The sequence below is a fragment of the Cetorhinus maximus genome, unplaced genomic scaffold, assembly GCF_964194155.1.
Source record: "Cetorhinus maximus unplaced genomic scaffold, sCetMax3.hap1.1 HAP1_SCAFFOLD_880, whole genome shotgun sequence".
Lineage (NCBI taxonomy): Eukaryota > Metazoa > Chordata > Chondrichthyes > Lamniformes > Cetorhinidae > Cetorhinus > Cetorhinus maximus.
The window spans coordinates 99,838-115,475 of record NW_027596822.1 but is presented as its reverse complement, the minus strand read 5'-3'; positions in this window follow the sequence as shown (position 1 = coordinate 115,475).

Genomic DNA, 15,638 nt, shown 5'->3' with positions numbered 1-15,638 from the left:
AGAAACAAAACAACATGTTTACAAAAACCAGCTGTTTCACCTGAGGACAGTTTTAACAATCTGAAGGATGGCAGACTTCAGTGCAATTTGGATGTGAGATTGACTCTCACTTTTACTGTATTACGCTCGGACATTGAATGCAAAGTGTTCTGTCCGAGAGAGGGATGTCCTTCTCCTGCTGTGTGACTATGAACAACATCTGGAGTAAGGACTGGCTCCTTGTCCCTGTCTCCACGTCCTCCCATTTACCTTTATAACGTTTTCCGTTTTAATGTTGTGGGGCTAATATTCACCACCCCCCTCCCACCCCACCCCCCCCACCGCCCCCACCCCAATGAATATCGCTGTCAAATAAAAATCGGATCTGGGTCACTATCGCATTGTCCTTTGTGGGATCTTGCTGTGCGCAAATTGACTTTTGGTTTCCCCCCCATTACGATGGTGACCCCCACTTCATAAATGGAAGGGAGTCATTTGGCTGTGAGGCTCCTTGGGATATCTTGCAGCGGTTAAAGGAGTTACAGAAATGTGAGTTCTTCACCGGATATACAGCAGGCCATTCGGCCCATCTGCTCCGTGCCGGTGTTGCTGCTCCACACGAACCTCCTCCCACCCACCCCCCTCTCTCCATCTCACCCCATCACCCTATCCTTCCATTCCTTTCTCCCTCATGTGTTTATCCAGCTTCCCCCTAAAACACATCGATACTATTCACCTCCACCACTCCCTGTGGGAGCGAGTTCCACATTCTCCCCACTCTCTGGGTAAAGAGGTTTCTCCTGAATCCCCATTGGGTTTATTGGTGATGATCTTATATCGATGGTCCCTAGTTCTGGTCTCCCCCACACACAGGAGGAATCAGTCTGTCTGTATCCAGGTGCGTGTTCCAGAAGGGTCTTGTCAGCAATGCCTACCACAGTCAAATAGCTCACCAGCCAGCACTATTGTGGGGAGGGCAGGTAAAAGAGTTGCTGGTGGTGGGGGTGGGATGTTGTTGACACAAAGGGGTCATTCCAGCAGCCAGACCATGATCTCTATATTCCATCACCCTTCTCCCCACCCCCCTCCCTCACCCAACTCCAACATCCCCGACTCTAACACACTCTGAACAGATTAATGTCTAAACACCCCCACCTTCCCCCCGCAGATACACCAGGAGACGATGAAGGAGGAGATCGGAGCCGGAGTGTCCTTCCTGGTCAGCATGGTCAGGAATCGCAGCAGGCTACATCAGGAAAAGATCGAGGAGTTTGGGGAGAAGCTCACTGCGATACTGTACCGAAAATACCAGAATCACTGGTACCCAGCCAATCCCAGCAAAGGACAAGCATACAGGTAAGCAAACAGCAGAGCCGCCCAGTACCATGGCTAGAATATTACAGCACAGAAACGGGCCATTCAGCCCATCTGCTCCATGCCAGTGTTTCTGCTCCACACGAGCCTCCTCCCACCCCCTGTTCATCTCACCCCATCACCATATCCTTCTATTCCTTGCCCCCCGCCCCCCCATGTTTTTATCCAGCTTCCCCCTGAAAGAGCATAAAATATTGGACAGCACACCAGGGAGGACCCTCCTCACTATTTCTTGCATTGCGCTGAGGGACATTGTCCATCCACTTGCGAGAGCAGATGGAACAAGTCCTGGGTTTGAGTCTCCACCCCAGAGACTTCAGCCCCATAATCCAGGCCGACACTCCACAGTGCCAGTGCCGAGGGGGCGCCGCGCTGTCAGAGGGTCGGTGCCAAAGGAGATGCTGGCCTTCAGGTGAAACTTTAAACCAAAGTTCCCGTCTGCCTCCTTGGTGGGTGTAAACGATCCCACGGCCACTATTTGGAAGAGGAGCAGGGGGAAGGTCCTGGGGCCAATATTTACCCCTCAACCAACATCACTAAAAAAACAGATGATCTGGGTCATTATCACATTAATGTTTGTGGGAGCTTGCTGTGCACAAATTGGCCGCCACGTCTCCGACATTACACAGTGAACATACTTTTGAATGAGTATTTAATTGGCTGTGAAAGGTTTTGGGACATCCTGGGGTGGTGAAGGCGCCAGAGATAAGCAAGTCTTTGTTTTGAAAAAAGCAAAAAAACTGCAGATGCTGGAAATCCAAAACAAAAACAAAAATACCTGGAAAAACTCAGCAGGTCTGGCAGCATCTGCGGAGAGGAAAACTGTTAACGTTACGAGTCCGTATGATTCTTCAACAGAACTAAGGAAAAATAGAAAAGAGGTGAAATATAAGGAGGTTTAAGAGGGGGTGGGACAGGTACAGCTGGATAGAGGGCCAGTGATAAGGTGGAGATAACCAAAAGATGTCATAGACTAAAGGGCAAAGAGGTGGTGACAGTGGTGATATTATCTAAGGAATGTGCTAATGGGGACATTAAGGGTAGAAAGCAGGACGAGCAAGGTACCAGGTAGCCCTAGTGGGGGTGGGGTGGGGGGAAGGGATCGAAATAGGCTAGAAGGTAAGAGATAAAACAATTGATGGAAATACATTTAAAAATAATGGAAATAGGTGGGAAAAGAAAAATCTATATAAATTATTGGAGAAAAGGGGGATCGGAAAGGCGGTGGGGATGGGGGAGAGAGTTCATTGATTGTCTTTGTTTTGAAAGTTGCTCGAAGTTGTCCCTGCAATACCGGCCTTTTCCCACCTGGGGGCGCCGCTGCTCAGTTTTAAATTTGGATGAGCAGCTGAACCGCTTAAAGCCCCTTTAAAGCTGAGACAATGAAATTTTAGGGGCATCTTAAAGGAAGGGAGATGGAGGTGGAGAGGTCTCGGGAGGGAATCCCAGAGTTTAGGGCCCCAGGCAGCTGAAGGCACGGCCACCAATGGTGGAGCGATGGAAATAAGGGGATGCTCAAGGGGCTGCAATTGGAGGAACACAGAGATTTTGGAGGGTTGTCGGTCTGGAGGAGATTACAGAGATAGGGAGGGTTTTAGGGGCTGGAGGTGGTTACAGAGATAGGGAGGGTTGTAGAGGCTGGAGGAGGTTACAGAGGTAGGGAGGGTTGTTGGGGCTGGAGGAGGTTACAGAGATGGGGAGGGTTGTAGGGACTGGAGGAGGTTACAGAGGTAGGGAGGGTTATAAGGGCTGGAGGAGGTTACAGAGATAGGGAGGGTTGTAGGGGCTGGAGGAGGTTACAGAGATAGGGAGGGTTGTAGAGGCTGGAGGAGGTTACAGAGATAGGGAGGGTTGTAGGGACTGGAGGAGGTTACAGAAATGGGGAGGGTTGTAGAGGCTGGAGGAGGTTACAGAGATAGGGAGGTTTGTAGGGGCTGGAGGAGGTTGCAGAGATAGGGAGGGTTGTAGGTGCTGGAGGAGGTTACAGAGATAGGGAGGGTTATAATGGCTGGAGGAGGTTACAGAGATAGGGAGGGTTGTAGGTGCTGGAGGAGGTTACAGAGATAGGGAGGGTTATAATGGCTGGAGGAGGTTACAGAGATAGGGAGGGTTGTAGGGTCTGGCGGAGGTTACAGAGATAGGGAGGGTTGTAGAGGCTGGAGGAGGTTACAGAGATAGGGAGGGTTGTTGGGACTGGAGGAGGTTACAGAGATGGGGATGGTTGTAGGGACTGGAGGAGGTTACAGAGATAGGGAGGGTTGTAGGGACTGGAGGAGGTTACAGAGATAGGGAGGGTTGTAGGGACTGGAAGAGGTTACAGAGATAGGGAGGGTTGTAGGGACTGGAGGAGGTTACAGAGATAGGGAGGGTTGTAGGGACTGGAGGAGGTTACAGTGATAGGGTGGTTTGTGGGGACAGTTTTGAAAACAAGGATGAAAGTTTTAAAATGGAGGCTTTGTTGGACTGGGAGCTAATGTATGTCAGTGAGTGACGGGGTGACGGCTGAACAGGACTTGGTACAACTTGGGAAAAGGGCCAGTAGGGTTCTGGATGGTCTAATGTCTGTCCTCTTGGATCCTTCAGTATATTTTTTCTCTCCCTGGTAGATGCATTCGGATAAACAGGAAACATAAAGCAGACCCATCCTTGTTGCTCGCTTGTCAAGACTGTGATCTGGAATATAACCAGTTGAGACTGCCCAAAGAGATTACGTTGTGGATTGATCCCCAGGAGGTGTGCTGCAGGTAAGTCTTCACCTGGAAGGTTTAGCAACACAGTCACCGCAGAGACAAACACAAGGAGCTCATCTGGAGAATTGTGTCCGATTCCGACTGCCTCACACTTTAGGAGGGAAGGCGAGGCCTTGGGGAGGGTGAGGGGGAGATTGACTCGAATGGCGCCAGGGAAGAGGGACTTCAGTTCATGTGGAGAGACTGGGGAAGCTGGGATTGTTCTCCTTAGAGCAGAGAAGGTTAAGGGGGAGATTGAATCGAGACGTTCAAAATCATGAGGGGGTTTGGATAGAGTCAATAAGGAGAAAGTGTTTCCAGTGGCAGGAGGGTCGGTAACCAGAGGGACACAGATTGAAGGGAATCGGAACCAGAGGGGGAGATGAGAATTTTTTTTACACAGCGAGTTGTTGTGATCTGGAAGGCGCTGCCTGAAAGGGGGGTGGATGCAGATTCAACAGGAACTTCCAAAGGGGGAATTGTGTCTGTCTGTCTCTCTCTCTCACTGGTGTGCTCTCTGTCTCTCCTTCACTGTACGGTAAACCTTCCCTCGGCTGTGTTCTGCCAGTTTGTGTGGGTGTTTGTTGTTTATACCAGGTTGTTAGTGGCTGTGTCTCGCGTGTTGCTGCCTGACCCGATTCCCACTAAATCTTCATTTGAAATTCCTGCAGGTGTAGTGATGGGAGTCTGCCTTTCACTGTCGCTCAGTTTGGACAAGACTCCAGGAGGCCGGCATCGTTAGACTCTGAGCAAGGCAGCGCGTCCTCGGAGTGCAGCACACCTGACTGCCACTCGGAGACTTCGTCAGATGAAGGGGAACATGCCAAAGGTCAAACAGTGAAGGAAACTGCAGCAAAAACAGCTGAAGCTACTGGCAAGGTAAAGAGAACATTGAGCACCCAGTGCTGGGAGGGGTCGGAGTGAATGATTCCAATACTCTCCGGGCCGATCTCCCACCTTCTACCCCTGGAAACTCATCAAAAATTCAACTGACCCCAGACCCTAACTCACATTGAGTCCCATTCACCCATCACTATCCTGTCGCTCACTGACCTACACTGGCTCCTGGTCCAGCAACACCTCCGTTTATAAAAAAAAATCTCATCCTTATTTCAAATCCTTCCTCACCCCTCCCTATTTCTATAAACCCCTGGATCCCTCCCTATCTCCGTAATCTCCACCAGCCCCTACAACCCTATCTCTGTAACCTCCTCCAGCCCCTACAATCCTATCTCTGTAACCTTTTCCAGCCCCTACAACCGTCCCTATCACCATAACCGCCTCAAGCCCCAACCCTCCCTATCTCCGTAATCTCCTCCAGCCCCTACAACCCTATCTCTGTAACCTCCTCCAGCCCCTACAACCCTATCTCTGTAACCTCCTCCAGCCCCTACAACCCTCCCTATCACCGTAATCTCCTCCAGCCCCTACAACCCTCCCTATCTCTGTAACCTCTTCCAGCCCCTACAACCCTCCATGATCTCTGTGCTCCTCCAATTCCTGCCTCTTGACCATCCCCCGCTTCCCATCGCTCTGCCATTGGCGGCCATGTCTTCAGCTGCCTGGGGGCCCTAAGCTCTGGAATTCCCTCCCTAAACTCACTCACTCCCTCCCGAACACAGTCTGTCTCTCTTTCTATCTGTGGGAACTGGCCGTGCAATAGTTGGCTGCCCACATTTCCTCTATTTACAACAGTGACCACACTTCACATAAATTACTTCATTGGCTGTGAAACACTTTGGGACGTCCTGAGGTGTGGAAAGGTGCTAGAGAAATGCAAGTCCTTGCACGTGGCCTGTGGAGACGGGGCTGGGGATTAAATGGAGCTTGTGTGTGTGATTTGTCATGTTTAATTGCTTCAATAATTTTTTCCCTTAGGTTTCTGGAAGTTTCTCCCAGTACACTTCTGCGTGGCCTCTGTACCCTCACAAGCCGGTGCAGTATGCCACATTCTACCAACCCGTCCACCTCATCAGCTACTACTTGATACCCGGACTGGACAAGGCCCTGCAACCTCCCCCAGGCTTCCTCCTGCCTCAGGTGCAGGCCCACTGCTCGAAGATCGGCAAAAGGCACAAGTGATGAAGGTCCTGGCTGGCAGAGGGATCGGATACCTCGCTCACACTGAGCTGTGCCAACCCTGTGCTTAACTGCTCCATTCTAACACCCATGGGCATGTTTGCAAGTGGCTGAGCTGTGTGTGTGTGAGCGCGGTGTGTGTGTGTGTGTGTGAGCGAGTTGTGTGTGTGTGTGAGCACGGTGTGTGTGTGTGTGTGTGTGAGCGAGGTGTGTGTGTGTGAGTGCGGTGTGTGTGTGTGTGTGTGTGAGCGAGGTGTGTGTGTGTGTGTGTGAGCGAGGTGTGTGAGTGTGAATGAATCAGAGAGAAGTGTTGCTGTATATAACATTCACTACTCACGTGTGTGTGTAAGGCCCACACTGCCTATGTGTGTTTGTGGGTTTACACTGCTGCTCCTGTGGGTCTGTGTATACTTTATATATAATTGAAGCCGTCTCTGTATTATAAATCTGTACTAAAAACTCAGGTATCTTTGAAAATATGAGGTGTGTCCACATTGCCTGACAGGTGATTGTTATTTATCATGTTTACAGGGGGAGTGTGTGAAATACCCCAGAGTCTCTGTTAATATGTATTTGTTAAATTATCATCTATCTGGCTTGTGGAATATTTAATGTTTTTGCACTTTTATTTTATTTGCTGCTGCTGATCACTCTCCATTCGCTCCTGTTGAAATCTCAGAGCCTCTCTTGGGTAAGAAACTTAGCTGTGATGCTTATCATAGCCAAATAGCCCATCAACATCCACTGAGTGAGTCTCCAGAAGGTGCTTGGCGAATGGATTGCTGAAGACATTAGGACAAACTCTAGCACTCAAAAGAGTGTGTTTTCTGTGCAATATACATTGAGCAATTTAAATTTTTTAAATCCAAAAATTGTTTAAAAGGGATTTGGGGAATTGTTTCCTGAGGATGAGGTGTTGAGGAACAACTCTGGATCCCTGGGATTTTTTAGCTCTTCTTCCTTAATGTGGGAATAGTTATTCCAGTGTTCCTGTATCTTTCTCCCAGGTTAGGGGAAGGGTCCCTATCTCTGAATGGCCTCCTGAATCAGCTTGCTGTGTTGATTCATACCAAAGGCCGCAGTGTGTTAACACAGTGAACACCTGGTCTGCTCTCCTGCTGCCATTGCCCATTCCCACCCTCAAACAGTGACTTGTGTTTCCACCCCAGTGACCCAGGGACACAAGCTCCCCAGTGGGGCGAGTGGAAGCCCCTTACCCAGACCCTCACCCAGTTCATGTCTCTCCAAGTCTTTACAGATATTGGAGAGAAATCACAGCGGACCAACACAGTGTTACTGCTCCCCAACTGGTGAATGGGAGAAACTTTTATAAAACTCAGTATTTATTGACCGTCAGTTCAGCGCGAGTTAAATGGCTTATTCTGAATGTCTCATTAAATTTCTTTTTTCTTGTGTGTAAAATAAATTAAACCACTTTGTTCAAACAACATTCACAGGGTGGTGTGAGTTTCTGTAAAGATTGGAATACTGATTTCCTCCTTTTGGACAACTCCTTGTGTTGATCGGTTGACGCACTTTGGGACTTTCATGGAACAATACTGGTCACTCGTTAGGGTGGGGGAGGGAGTGGGATTTTTTAATTCATTCATGTGGGCGTCATTGGCCGGGCCAGCATTTATTGCCCATCCCTAATTGCCCCTTTAGAAGGTGCTGGTGAGCTGCCTCCTTGAACCTCTGTGTCCATGTGGTGTAGGAACACCCACAGTGCTGTCAGGGAGGGAGCTCCAGGATTTTGACCCAGCGACAGTGAAGGAACGGCCGATGGATCTGCAAGTCAGGACGGTGAGTGGCTTGGAGGGGAACTTCCAGGTGGTGGTCTTCCCATCTATCTGCTGCCCTTGTCCTTCTAGATGGTAGTGGTGGTGGGTTTGGAAGGTGCTGTCTAAGGAGCCTTGGTGAGTTTCTCCAGTACATCTTGTAGATGGTACACACACTGCTGCTACAGTGCGTCGGTGGTGGAGGGAGTGAATGTTTGTGGATGTGGTGCCGATCAAGCGGGGCTGCTTTGTCCTGGATGGTGTTGAGCTTCTTGAGTGTTGTGGGAGCTGTACTCATCCAGGCAAGTGGAGAGTGTCCCATGAGAGAAATGTGTTGGGTTTTTTTAATACTGTTTAAGAGAGTGGGGGCTGGGTGGATAAAAATAGAAGGACAGAGATAGGTGAGAGATCAGGTGAGATTTGACAAAGATGTGTTGGACACAAGACAAATGGAGTGCTAATGATTGTGTTAAAGACGAAAGCAGGTGTTAATAATGGCATGAAGGTCAGACATCAGTAGGTGTTAATAGCAGAACTAGGGGCCAGTGCCTCTCTGAAAGCAAAACATGGGAACAAATTGCAGACTGGCCCTTGGTGGGGGTGGAGGGTGGGGGAAGGGGGGGGGAAAAAACCTCCTGACAGTTTCTCCTCCCATTGTTCTGGCCAATCACTGATGTTGGCAAAATTCAAACTCTGGTAATCACATTGAGATGTGATTAAATATTGGACCCGAGAGAATTCTAACAGTTGGTTAAAGAATTGGTTTCCATACATGGTTCACAGTCCCAGGTGAATGAATATTTAGCCAGAATCTGTTACAATCAGAGTCCAGTGACATTAAGAAACAATGACTGCATTTGTATAGCATTTCTAACATAGTAAAACACCACAAAGCGTTTCACAGGAGCCTAAATGAGACAGATTTTGACATCGAGCTGCAAAAGGAGATATTAGGACTGAGCATCACCAGTCAAAGACGTACATTTTCATAAAAGATGAGAGAAAGAGAGAAAGGGGCGCAGAAGTTTAGGGAGAGAATTCCAGAGCTCAGGGCCCCAGGCAGCTGAAGGCACAGCCGCCAATGGTGGAGCGATGGGAATCGGGGGATGGTCAAGAGGCCGGAATTGGAGAAGGGCAGAGATCTCGGAGTGTTGTAGGGGCTGGAGGAGGTTACTGAGATAGGGAGGGTTGTAGGGGTTGGAGGAGGTTACAGAGATAGGGAGTGTTGTAGGAGCGGCGGAGGTTACAGAGATAGGGAGGGTTGTAGGGGCTGGAGAAGGTTACAGAGATAGGTAGTGTTGTAGGGCCGGAGGAGGTTACAGAGATAGGGAGGGTTGTAGTGGTTGGAGGAGGTAACAGAGATAGGGAGGTTTGTAGGGGCTGGAGGAGGTTACAAAGTTAGGGAGGGTTGTAGGGACTGGAGGAGGTTACAGAGGTAGGGAGGGTTGTAGGGGCTGGAGGTGTTTACAGAGATAGGGAGGGTTGTAGGGTCTGGAGGAGGTTACAGAGATAGGTAGGGTTGTAGGGGTCGGAGGTTGTTAGAGATAGAGAGGGTTGTAGGACTGGAGGATGTTAAAGAGTTGGGAGGGATGTAATGGTTGGAGGTTGTTACAGAGATAGGGAGGGTTGTAGGGACTGGAGGAGGTTACAGAGATAGCGAGGGTTGTAGGGGCAGGAGGGGGTTACAGAGACAGGGAGGGTTGAAGGGGCTGGAGGTGTTTACAGAGATAGGGAGGGTTGTAGGGGCTGGAGGAGGTTCCAGAGATAGGGAGGGTTGTACGGGCTGGAGGAGGTTGCAGAGATAGGGAGGGTTGTAGGGGCTGGAGGAGGTTAAAGAGATAGGGAGAGTTGTGGTGTCTGGAGGAGGTTACAGATATAGGGAGGGCTGTAGGAATCGGAGGTTGTTACAGATGTAGGGAGGGTTTTCAGGACTGGAGGAGGTTACAGAGTTGGGATGGTCGTAGGGGTCGGAGGTTGTTACAGAGATAGGGAGGGTTGTAGGAACTGGTGGAGGTTACAGAGATAGTGAGGGTTGTAGGGACTGGAGGAGTTTACTGAGATAGGGAGAGTTGTAGGGACTGGATCAGGTTATAGAGTTAGCGAGGGTTGTAGGGACTGGAGGAGGTTACAGAGATAGGGTTGTCGGGACTGGAGGAGGTTACAGAGATAGGGAGGGTTGTAGGGACTGGAGGAGGTTACAGAGATAGGGAATGTTTTAGGGGTTGGAGGAGGTTACAGAGGTAGGGAGGGTTGTAGCGACTGGAGGAGGGTACATAGATAGTTGTGGTAGGGACTGGAGGTGGTTACAGAGATAGGGAGAGTTGTAGGGATTGGAGAAGGTTATAGCGATGGAGAGGGTTGTAGGGACTGGAGGAGGTTACAGAGATAGTAAGGGTTGTGGGGACAGGATGAGGTTACAGAGATAGGGAGGATAGTAGGGTCCGGTGGAGGGTACAGAAATAGAGAAGGTTGTCATGGCTGGAGTAGATTACAGAGATAGGGAGGGTTGTAGGTACTGGAGGAGGTTACAGAGATAGGGAGGGTTGTCGGGAATGAAGGAGGTTATAGAGATAGCGAGGGTTGTAGGGGCTGGAGGAGGTTACAGAGTATTGGAGGGTTGTAAGATCTGGAGGAAGTTAAAGAGATAGGGATGGTTGCAGAGGCTGGAGGAGTTTACAGAGTTGGGAGGGTTGTAGGGGTCGGAGGTTGTTAAAGAGATAGGGAGAGTTGTATGGACTGGAGGAGGTTACAGAGATAGGGAGGGTTGTAGGGGCTGGTGGAGGTTACAGAGATAGTGAGGATTGCAGTGACTGGAGGATGTTATAGAGATAGGGAGTGTTGTAGAGGCTGGAGGAGGTTACAGGGATAGGGAGGGTTGTAGGGGCGGCGGACGTTACAGAGATAGGGTGGGTCGTAGGGGTGGAGGAGTTTACAGAGATAGGCAGGTTTGTAGGGGCTGGTGGAGGTAACAGAGATAGGGAGTGTTGTAGCAACTGGAGGAGGTTACAGAGATACAGAGGGTTGTCGAGGCTGGAGGAGGTTACAGCGATAGGGAGGTCTGTAGGGGCCGTGGAGGTTACAGAGATAGGGTGGATGGTAGGGGCTGGAGGAGGTTACAGAGATAGGGAGGGTTGTAGGGACTGGAGTAGGTTACAGAGATACATAGGGTGGTAGGGGCTGGAGGAGGTTACAGAGATAGGGAGGGTTGTAGAAACTGGAGGAGGTTACAGAGTTGGGACTCTTGTGGGGGTCGGATGTTGTTACAGAAATAGGGAGAGTTGTACAGACTGGAGAAGGTTACAAAGATAGGGAGGGTTGTAGGGGCTGGAGGAGGTTACAGAGATAGGGAGTGTTGTAGGGACTGGAGGAGGTTACAGCGTTGGGTGGGTCGTAGTGGTCGGAGGTCGTTACAGAGATAACGAGGGTTGAAGGGACTGGAGGAGGTTACAGAGATAGGGAAGGTTGTAGGGATTGGAGGAGGGTACAGATATAGTGAGGACGGTAGGGACTGGAGGAGTTTATAGAGATAGGTAGGGTTGTAGGGCCGGCGGAGGTTACAGAGATAGGGAGGGTTGTAGGGACTGGAGGAGGTTACATAGATAGGGAGAGTTGTAGGGGCTGGAGGAAGTTTCAGAGATAGGGAGGGTTGTAGGGACTGGAGGAGGTTACAGAGATAGGGAGTGTTGTAGGGGCGGTGGAGGTTACAGAGACAGGGAAGATTGTAGAGGCTGGAGGAGTTTATAGAGATAGGGAGGGTTACAGGTGCTGGAGGAGGTTTCAGAGTTAGGGAGGGTTGTAGAGACTGGAGGAGGTTACAAAGATGGGAGGGTTGTAGGGGACGGAGGTTACAGAGACAGTGAGGGTTGTAGGGGTTGGAGGAGGTTACAGAGATAGGGAGGGTTGTAGGGACTGGAGGAGGTTACAGAGAAAGGGAGGGTTGTAGGGCCCACTCCCTCTCTTCCCCACTCCCTCTCTTCCCCCACTTCCTCTCTTCCCCCACTCCCTCTCTTCCCCCACTCCCCCTCTTCCCCCACTCCCTCTCTTCCCCCACTTCCTCTCTTCCCCCACTCCCTCTCTTCCCCCACTCCCTCTCTTCCCTCACTCCCTCTCTTCCCCCACTCCCTCTCTTCCCCCACTCCCTCTCTTCCCCCACTCCCTCCCTTCCCCCACTCCCTCTCTTCCCCCACTCCCTCCTTTCCCCACTCCCTCTCTTCACCCCCACTCCCACTCATCCCCCCCACTCCCTCTCTTCCCCCACTCCCTCTCTTCCCTCACTCCCTCTCTTCCCCCACTCCCTCTCTTCCCCCACTCCCACTCTTCCACCACTCCCTCTCTTCCCCCCACTCCCTCTCTTCCCCCACTCCCTCTCTTCCCTCACTCCCTCCCTTCCCCACTCCCTCTCTTCCCCCACTCCCTCCTTTCCCCACTCCCTCTCTTTCCCCACTCCCTCTCTTCCCCCACTCCCACTCTTCCACCACTCCCTCTCTTCCCCCCACTCCCTCTCTACCCCCCACTTCTCTTTTCCCCACAGCCCCTCTTCCCCCCCACAGCCCCTCTTCCCCACTACTCCCCATCTTCACCCCTCTCCCTCTCTTCCCCCACTCCCTCTCTTCCCCCCCACTCCCTCGCTTCCCCCCACTCCCTCTCTTCCCCCCCCACTCCCTCTCTCCCCCTACTCCCTCTCTTCCCCCCAAATCCCTCTCTTCCCCCCCAACTCCCTCTCTTCCCCCAACTCCCTCCCTTCCCCCCCACTCCCTCTCTTCCCCCCCACTCGCTCTCTTCCCCCACTCCCTCTCTTCCCCTTCCCCACTCCCTCTATCCCCCCCCATTCCCTCTCTCCCCCCCCTACTCCCTCTCTCCCCACCCCCCACTCCTTCTCTTCCCCCCCGCCATCTGTCCTTGCTTCCTCTCCCCACCCCATGACCCTGGTTCCTCTCCAACCAGCCCCCTACCTCCCGGTCCGTCTCCAAACCCGCTGCTCCCCCATCAACACTGAGGGGGTGCCGCGCTGTCGGAGGGTCGGTGCCAAAGGAGATGCTGGCCTTCAGGTGAAATTTTAAACCGAGATCCCCATCTGCCTCCTTGGTGCGTGTAAAAGATCCCACAGCCACTATTTGGAAGAAGAGCAGGGGGAAGGTCTCCCCGGTGTCCTGGGGCCAATATTTACCCCTCAACCAACATCACTAAAAAAACATGATCTGGATCATTATCACATTGATGTTTGTGGGAGCTTGCTGTCCGAAAATTGGCCGCCACGTTTCCTACATTACTACAGCGAACATACTTTTGGAAAAGTATTTAATTGGCTGTGAAAAGCTTTAGCCATCCTGGGAAGTTGAAGGCGCCAGAGAAATGCAAGTCTTTGTTTTGAAAGTTGCTGAAGTTGTCTCTGCAATACCGCCCTTTGCCCACCTGGTGGCGCCGCTGCTCAGTTTTAAATTTGGCTGAGCAGCGCCATCTAATGGCTGAACTCCTTTAATACAGGAACAACAACAAAAAACAACTTGCATTTATATAGCGCCATTAATACTGCAAAAAAGTTCCCCTATGCACATCAGGGTTTTGTAAATGAGTCAAAAGTTGATCCAGAGCCACCTAAGCAGATACTAGGGACTAAAAGCTTAGACAATGAAGCTTTTAAGGGGCATCTTAAAGGAAGGGAGATAGAGGATTAGGAAGGGAATTCCAGAGTTTAGGACCCCAGGCAGCTGAAGGCACGGCCGCCAATGTTGGAGCGATGGAAATCGGGGGATGCTCAAGGGGCTGAAAGGAGCGCAGAGATTTTGGAGGGTTGTTGGGGCTGGAAGAGGTTACAGAGATAGGGAGGGTTACAGAAGCTGAAGGAAGTTACAGAGATAGAGAGGGTTATAAGGGTTGGAAGGGTTTACAGAGATAGGGAGGGTTATAGGGGGTTAGAAGAGGTTACAGAGATAGGGAGGTTTGTATGGGCTGGAGGAGGTTAAAGGGATAGGGACAGTTGTAGGGGCTGGAGGAGGTTACAAGGATAGGGAGGGTTATACGGGGTTGGAAGAGGTTACAGAGTTTCTCCAGTGCATCTTGTAGATGGTACATACTGCTGCAAATGTGTGTCGGTAGTGGAGAGAGTGAATATTTGTAAAAGGGGTGCCATCAAGCGGGCTGCTTTGTCCTGGATGGTGTTGAGCTTCTTGAGTGTTGTGGGAGCTACACTCATCCAGGGCAAGTGGAGAGTTTCCATCAGAGACTCCTGACTTGTGCCTTGTAGATGGTGGACAGACTTTGGGGAGTCAGGAGGTGAGTTACTCACCGCAGGATTCCCAGCCCTTGGCCTGCTCTTGTAGCCACAGTGTTTATATGGCTAGTCCAGTTCAGTTTCTGGGTGGAGAGAAGGCACCAATCTCTCCCCGATTCTAGGCGTGGAGGTCCTGTGGAAGAATTGACCAGAGCCACCAAAGGAGAGCAGCTGGTGACACAGGATGTTCATCCAGGGAGAGTCCCGAACCTCATAATCCCACCCCCCGCACCCACCAAGCCAAAGCCACCAACTGCAGCTGCATTGGGAAACTCTCCAAGATCATGTTCTACACTGATGACAGTAAAGATCATGGAAGGCAGGGAACTTTTGTATAAACTTAATAGTGTCCAAAATATAATTGTAAGTACCAATACATTATTGAACTTATTCAGTGTAATAAATAAATGTCCCTAAAATACCAAATTGGTCAATTCCTTTTCCTGATCTCCTGTTGATTTGGACATTCTGAAATTATCATCTCAGACTCACTGATGACAAGTTGCTGACAAGGACTCACGGTCAGTGGGAAGTGATTCTGATTTCAATCCTGAACTATGATTTCCACAAGGAAGCACTGAACGGTCTCCTTATTTAAGAAAGGATGTAAATGCGTTGGAAGCAGTTCAGAGAAGGTTTACCAGACCAATACCTGGAATGGGTGGGTTGGACAGACTCGAAGAGTAAGATCCTGAGGGGTCTTGACAGGGTGGATGTGGAGAGGATGTTTCCTCTTGTGGGAGAATCTAGAACTTGGGGCTCATGCTTTAAAAATAAGAAGTTGCCCATTTAAGACAGAAATGAGAAATTTCTCTCTGAGAGTTGTCTGGAGGATCAGAATCCCCTCCAACTGGGAAACATACGAAATTAAAAATCCAGACCCACAGACCTGTTTTGACTTCATTTTGAAGATATAAAATACAAAATTTTTATTTGGAACAATATACTTTCATAAAGTATTTGAAAAAACATTACAAGGCATTTCGAAATGGCCATCACAAAAAATGCAATCATATTCCACTTTTCCACACAGGACATGAGGTGTTTCAATGGAATCAATATTACAGACATTTCAATATGGTCATTACAGAGAGTCAGACAGTGCAAAGCTATTCACATTATCGACATACATCATGTTAACACTCTGAGGTGCTTCAATACAATGATGATATATTTAGTGTTCACTGTATACTTTCCGTCTGAGTCGTACAGCCCGAGGGGTCTATACAATTCCCAGCCCCTCGGTGCACTGTAGCTGAAAGGTCTTAGACAGCGACCTTTCCCCATTGCGCCTTTGTGGCGGCTGCCCCCAAGCTTTAATACATCCCTCAGCACGTAGTCCACAGTGCCTCATTGTGGGGGGGGAGAGAGAGTGATGGGGGGAGGGCTGGCACCCGCAGGGCAGTGGTGGTGTTGGGGGGGGAAGTC